An 8,341-nucleotide genomic window follows, 5' to 3' on the forward strand; every position below is an offset into this window, starting at 1 on the left:
CAAGCACGTGAAGAAACTAGAGAAAGTGCAAAGGTTTGCAACAAGACTAGTCCCAGAGCTAAGAGGTATGTCCTACGAGGAGAGGTTAAGGGAAATCAACCTGATGACACTGCAGGACAGGAGAGATAGGGGGGACATGATAACGACATACAAAATACTGAGAGGAATTGACAAGGTGGACAAAGACAGGATGTTCCAGAGATTGGACACAGTAACAAGGGGACACAGTTGGAAGCTGAAGACACAGATGAATCACAGGGATGTTAGGAAGTATTTCTTCAGCCACAGAGTAGTCAGTAAGTGGAATAGTTTGGGAAGCGATGTAGTGGAGGCAGGATCCATACATAGCTTTAAGCAGAGGTATGATAAAGCTCACGGCTCAGGGAGAGTGACCTAGTAGCGATCAGTGAAGAGGCGGGGCCAGGAGCTCGGACTCGACCCCCGCAACCTCAACTAGGTGAGTACACACACACACACACACACCCAAGCTTAAACTAAATAATAAAAACTACTAGCACAAACACAACAGAAATAATCTGCCAGAGGACCCTGCAGGCGCCCTGGTAATTACAAAAATCATGATGTAAATTAAAAAAAAGCAGAAGCTGAGGGCGGTTAAAATATGTTCCCCAGCCAGGTGCCTGCTGACTGTGGAGCAGCTCACACAAAAGCCACAATGTTTAATGAGGGCCAGATACCCTCGTTTAGTCGAACCAGTATACCTTGTTGCTCATCTGTAGGGCCCACTGTTCCATCCGTTTCCCAAAAACATATCTATGCATGTGGCCCACGAAGTCATTGTGAGATAAGTCTGCTATAGAGCAAGATCAAAATGGTAGTAGCCCTTGCCTCGAAATTCGCCACTTAATTTCCTGGTATTTTGACATATCCCAAACACCAACATAATTCCACGTCCTTTTCTCAGGCATGAAGATGTGCTAACTAGTACTGGATATTTAAGAATATAGGAGAAACGAAAGCATACTCGTCCAGGAACAACATAGTGCACTGTGAGTTTGAGCACAGTGAACTGGGAACCATCTAGGCTGACTATCAGAACAAGAACAGTGAAGATCGCATAAAGTGTGGCAGTGAACACAGACGACTGGTTTGGAAGCCTGGCACAATACAAGTCCTCATCAGCAGTTACTGAAAAAACACCACCACCCTCATTATTTGACTCGCCGGTAACAACCTGGATCTTGGAAGCATCAGCCTAGTGATGCTCAAGGAAGTTAGCCAAGACCATCACCGGAGCGCCGCACTTAAAGAGGCTTCAGCTAGTGTCTGTAACGACGCTATTGTTGTAAGAGGGCAGTGGGAGAAGACAACCCCACTCAGGACACACTGTGGGAGGGCAGTGGGAGAAGACAACCCCACTCAGGACACACTGTGGGAGGGCAGTGGGAGAAGACAACCCCACTCAGGACACACTGTGGGAGGGCAGTGGGAGAAGACAACCCCACTCAGGACACTGTTGGAGGGCAGTGGAAAAAGACAACCCCACTCAGGACACACTGTGGGAGGGCAGTGGAAAAAGACAACCCCACTCAGGACACACTGTGGGAGGGCAGTGGGAGAAGACAACCCCACTCAGGACACTGTGGGAGGGCAGTGGAAAAAGACAACCCCACTCAGGACACACTGTGGGAGGACAGTGGGAGAAGACAACCCCACTCAGGACACACTGTAGGAGGTCAGTGGGAGAAGACAACCCCATTCAGGACACACTGTGGGAGGGCAACCCTCTTATGAACATTACGCGGCACAGGGATTCATAACTATACATATACCGCCACCTCCTCCTCCTCCTCCTCGCAACAAGATGAAAAGACTGTAGCATAACTGAACGACCAGGTGTATCCCGGAGCCAATATTACAACACAGGTCCAGCTCCTCACGGTGGAGATCCATGAGAACCTTACCCGACTCAACACACAGACTCTCAGCATGGAGAATGTAGAAGACACTACCATCCTACCAGTCTTCCTACCCTTGCAAACCCAACCTCCTACCTACCAGAGGGACGAGCACAATCACACAACTCTACTATGTCTCGCGATCTGCTGCCTCAGAATACTGTCTACACAAATAATGTTTATAGTCATTTGTTTTCTTACCACTTTCAAATGTTTGCTATATAGGCGACCCACAAACTTTCCTAACCTGTTTTCAATCTATGAATTTTAGAACTCACTTGTTATGGGTTCAAGTCCCACCCGTTCCGTGATTTGCTGTCCCTAAGTAATGAAAAGAATTCAACAGGAACAGCAGGGAAGGACTAACTGAGGAGATGTAGGAGCCACACCCAGCCTGGAACAAATAATAATAATAATAGTAATAATAATAATAATAATAATAATAATAATAATAATAATAATAATAATATTCTTTATTTCTACAAGTATATGTTATAACTTATACAGACGTAGTTGACATTAATGATACACTATATAGAAAGCCCCTGGTTATGAAGAACATTTTAGGGAACTTATGATGCGACCCAAGCCAGTTGACTAATATCCAGGTACCTACTTGCTGCTAGGTGAACAAGGACAGCAGGTGTCTTAAGGAAACACTCCCAATATTTCCACCCGTACCGGGGATCGAACCACGGACCTCAATATATGAGATTGAGTGTGATACCAACCGAGAGGCTTTGGTAGATCAGGTGTAACAGAGGCGCTTCAACAATTACTACAACGGAGGCTACAACAAAGAGGATCCAATAGAGACTGCAACGGAGGATCCACCAAAGGTGTTCCATCAGAGGCTACAACAGAAAAGTTCCAAAAGAGGCTCTCCAATAATAGAGGCTACAACAGAGAGGCTTCAACTGAATTGCTTCAACAGAGCCTACAACAGGGAGGCCACAACAGAAAGGCTTCAACAGAGCCTGCAACAGAAAGGCTACAACAAAGAGGCTCCAGTATGGAGGCTCTAAAATAGAAGTTCCAGCAGAAAGGATCTAAAATAAATATTCCAACAGAGGGGATCCATCATAGAGAATGTAAAATAGAAACTCTAAAATATAGGCTCCAACATAACAGCACCAACATAGAGGCTCCAACTGAGAGGTGTCAACAAAAACTACAATACAGGGGGGGGGGGAGGCTCCAAGGTAGAGGCTCCGTCACAGAGGATACAACATAGATGCTCTCTAACAAATCTTCTCCCTCCTCCACCTCTTCCTGCTCCTGCACCTCCTCCTCCCTCCCCCTCCTCCTGCTCCCCTTCCTGCTCCTGCTCCTGCTTCCTCTCCTGCTCCTGCTCCGCGTCCTCCCTCCTACTCTTACTAATGCTGATTCCACTACACTTAATGCAGCTACGACAACAATGTTAATGATAATTATATTTACATTTGAGAGAGAGAGAGAGAGAGAGAGAGAGAGAGAGAGAGAGAGAATGTACTTGGTAGGTCAGATCGAGGTTATCCGCTGAATACTATCCACCGTGTGTTGGAAATCATTTAGAAAACCGACACGTTGATAAATGAGACACTTGTGAAACATTTGAGTATCTTAATACTGCAAACTTTTCGCCAGCCAGTGGCTTCTTCAGTACAATGCAGAGAACGGTGGAAGATTATGAGTTTGAGGTAATCAGTCCCTCAGCCTGGAGTCATCCTGCTCAGTCCATCAAGGTTAAGAAAAGTTCTGGCTGGCGAAATGTTTCCAGAATAATGATACCCAAATGTTGCACAAGTGTCTCATTTTCAACTTGTCGGTTTTCTAAACCATGTATTTAAAGTATCATGTACGAGTTAAGGATAGAAAAGCAGAAGGCTCTCTCCTCACCCTGCACTCCCTCCGGCCACCGCTGCCAAGAAAACAGGAGGGAAAAATATACCATGTTGAAAAAATGTCATGCCGCACAGGGGAGAGATGGAACTGAATGGAAGACATGAAGCTCAACTCCCTCTGATAAATTAGTATTGTTACTATCTTAACTACTGGCATTATTCTACTGTCACTCACAGTTGTATGTACCAGTGGTTCTACTGCTGGTTGTCACCAGTTCTATTGTGAACAACGGTTTAACATTATGTACCCCACAGTCATCCTCTGGGCGGCAGTTAGAAGATTACTGAGGTACATAATGGGTCTAGGAACTGGGCAGCAAAGTTTTGATAGTTGAACAAGTTACAGTGGTAATGAACTGTTTACATGTTTATATCTGGTCACAATCGTAATGAGTTATTTATGCAGACATAATTATGAATAACACAAACCACTTTGGCTGACTCGTTGTTAAGTGATCATCCTGATCTAATTACTGGACAAACATCAGAGATCTGTTGACTTAGAGTTGTTCCAGCATGGTACATAGTTATTATTATTATAATAATAACTAACATATAGCAGCGCAGGGTAGGGCGTCCTAGTAGTTAATATGCTTGATCAGAGACTAGTGAGAAAGTACTACCTAGTTGAAGACTTTATTTGTAAAGTCTGCTGACACCTTAACTTATAGTGACGTGTGTAATACTAGTGTTACTGTGTACATTATTATCTAACTCTGGACGTGGCTCATTTGCTCCACCTGATTTATTGAGAGAGAGAGAGAGAGAGAGAGAGAGAGAGAGAGAGAGAGAGAGAGAGAGAGAGAGAGAGAGAGAGAGAGAGAGAGAGAGAGAGAAACAGAGAAACAGAGAAACACCTTCAGTAATCCTGGCCAGGTTGCTAATGACCTGCACGTGTGCTTTTGTTTAATTAAATCTCCAACAAAAGCTTCTCTCCAGCTGAGGAAACAATAGAGCAGGCAGCGTCTTTTCATCTCTCTGCTCGACGACGCTCACACTGCTGATATTTCTACAGTTGTTCAGCCTACAGTGACTCGTGACCTTCATGGCTACCATCTACCTGGCAACAAAGGCTTTAGGTCATTTGGTCACACCGAGGTGACAGGGGTCGCCGACGTGGTCACTAGGTCACACACAAGTAACTGGTTGCTGGAGTGTAGATCACTAGGTCACACAGAAGTGACTGGTTGCTGGAGTGTAAGGTCACTTGGTCACACAGAAGTGACTGGTTGCTGGAGTGTAGGTCACTAGGTCACACAGAAGTGACTGGTTGCTGGAGTGTAGGTCACTTGGTCACACAAGTGACTGGCTGCTGAATCATGACAGTTTGCATTAAACTTGGAGTTACACTGGTAAAGTGTGTGTTTTTTTTGTTAAATACGCAATACGCACAGGAAGGATGAGGTAAGGAGTAGGAGACTGATTATACAGGAGGAAGAAGACCAAGAGGGGAGGGGGAGGAGGAGGAGGAGGAGGAGGAGGAGGAGGAGGAGGAGGAAGAGGAGAGAGCATTAGCACATCAAAAAAGCAGGCAGCAGGAGAGTCCAGGGTCCACATGCAGGCTACCTGCTGGGAAGCATCATGGCCTCAGTATTGTTACTTCTCAATGTGTCTATATAGCTGGTACAATCACCACCACCACCACCACCACTAATCCTTTCTACTACTACTCCTACAAAAATTTCACTACCAGTACTACCTTTACTGCTATTACACCATTTCACTAGTACTATTACTATTAATTACTAGTAGTACTACTACTATCACTAGTACTACTACAATTTCATCACCAGAGCTTCTTCGTATAATTTGTTTCTTAATGAAGGAGGTAGTTGTGTTCACCTTCACTAAAGTACCTTTTATTATGAGTCAGCTGCAGCACCATCAACATATACTTCAACGTGTCATAGTCAATATTGTTTCTGTTTTTTTTTCTTACTCCAAATTTCAAGCAATGAAACCTAGGACAGTGTTGCCGCTCTCTGCTTACACCCACCCACTCACCCGCCCACCCACCCACACCCACACACACACTGTACTTATAATCGTTACTTTTGATTATTCAATAACCAAAAATCCCAAGTTTATCTTCAACAATTTTCTGGAACATTGTCTCCAAGTAACATATACTCATTATTTATTTGACCTAAATTGAAATATTTTTCAGTTTTTAAAGGTGACAAACAACCTGCACGTCTGCCAGCACTGCAACAACCTGCACGTCTGCCAGCACTGCAACAACCTGCACGTCTGCCAGCACTGCAACAACCTGCACGTCTGCCAGCACTGCAACAACCTGCACGTCTGCCAGCACTGCAACAACCTGCACGTCTACCAGCACTGCAACAACCTGCACGTCTGCCAGCACTGCAACAACCTGCACGTCTGCCAGCACTGCAACAACCTGCACGTCTGCCAGAACTGCAACAACCTGCACGTCTACCAGCACTGCAACAACCTGCACGTCTGCCAGCACTGCAACAACCTGCACGTCTGCCAGCACTGCAACAACCTGCACGTCTGCCAGCACTGCAACAACCTGCACGTCTGCCAGCACTGCAACAACCTGCACGTCTACCAGCACTGCAACAACCTGCACGTCTGCCAGCACTGCAACAACCTGCACGTCTGCCAGCACTGCAACAACCTGCACGTCTGCCAGCACTGCAACAACGTGCACGTCTGCCAGCACTGCAACAACCTGCACGTCTGCCAGCACTGCAACAACCTGCACGTCTGCCAGCACTGCAACAACCTGCACGTCTGCCAGAACTGCAACAACCTGCACGTCTACCAGCACTGCAACAACCTGCACGTCTGCCAGCACTGCAACAACCTGCACGTCTGCCAGCACTGCAACAACCTGCACGTCTGCCAGCACTGCAACAACCTGCACGTCTGCCAGCACTGCAACAACCTGCACGTCTACCAGCACTGCAACAACCTGCACGTCTGCCAGCACTGCAACAACCTGCACGTCTGCCAGCACTGCAACAACCTGCACGTCTGCCAGCACTGCAACAACCTGCACGTCTGCCAGCACTGCAACAACCTGCACGTCTGCCAGCACTGCAACAACCTGCACGTCTGCCAGCACTGCAACAACCTGCACGTCTGCCAGCACTGCAACAACCTGCGCGTCTGCCAGCACTGCAACAACCTGCACGTCTGCCAGCACTGCAACAACCTGCACGTCTGCCAGCACTGCAACAACCTGCACGTCTGCCAGCACTGCAACAACCTGCACGTCTACCAGCACTGCAACAACCTGCACGTCTGCCAGCACTGCAACAACCTGCACGTCTGCCAGCACTGCAACAACCTGCACGTCTACCAGCACTGCAACAACCTGCACGTCTGCCAGCACTGCAACAACCTGCACGTCTGCCAGCACTGCAACAACCTGCACGTCTGCCAGCACTGCAACAACCTGCACGTCTGCCAGCACTGCAACAACCTGCACGTCTGCCAGCACTGCAACAACCTGCACGTCTACCAGCACTGCAACAACCTGCACGTCTGCCAGCACTGCAACAACCTGCACGTCTGCCAGAACTGCAACAACCTGCACGTCTGCCAGCACTGCAACAACCTGCACGTCTGCCAGCACTGCAACAACCTGCACGTCTGCCAGCACTGCAACAACCTGCACGTCTGCCAGCACTGCAACAACCTGCACGTCTGCCAGCACTGCAACAACCTGCACGTCTCCCAGCACTGCAACAACCTGCAAGTCTCCCAGCACTGCAACAACCTGCACGTCTGCCAGCACTGCAACAACCTGCACGTCTGCCAGCACTGCAACAACCTGCACGTCTGCCAGCACTGCAACAACCTGCACGTCTGCCAGCACTGCAACAACCTGCACGTCTGCCAGCACTGCAACAACCTGCACGTCTGCCAGCACTGCAACAACCTGCACGTCTGCCAGCACTGCAACAACCTGCACGTCTGCCAGCACTGCAACAACCTGCACGTCTGCCAGCACTGCAACAACCTGCACGTCTGCCAGCACTGCAACAACCTGCACGTCTGCCAGCACTGCAACAACCTGCACGTCTCCCAGCACTGCAACAACCTGCAAGTCTCCCAACACTTCAACAACCTGCACGTCTCCCAGCACCGAAACAACCTCCACGTCTCCCAGCACTGCAACAACCTGCACGTCTCCCAGCACTGCAACAACCTGCACGTCTGCCAGCACTGCAACAACCTGCACGTCTCCCAGCACTGCAACAACCTGCACGTCTCCCAGCACTGCAACAACCTGCACGTCTCCCAGCACTGCAACAATCTGCACGTCTCCCAGCCCTGCAACAACCTGCACGTCTCCCAGCACTGCAACAACCTGCACGTCTCTCGGCACTACAACAATCTGCACGTCTCCCAGCACTGCAACAACCTCCATGTCTCCCAGCACTGCAACAACCTGCACGTCTCCCAGCACCGAAACAACCTCCACGTCTCCCAGCACTGCAACAACCTGCACGTCTCCCAGCACTGCAACAACCTCCATGTCTCCCAGCACTGCAACAACCT

This window comes from Cherax quadricarinatus, chromosome 56 (genome assembly GCF_038502225.1).
Source record: "Cherax quadricarinatus isolate ZL_2023a chromosome 56, ASM3850222v1, whole genome shotgun sequence".
Classification (NCBI taxonomy): domain Eukaryota; kingdom Metazoa; phylum Arthropoda; class Malacostraca; order Decapoda; family Parastacidae; genus Cherax; species Cherax quadricarinatus.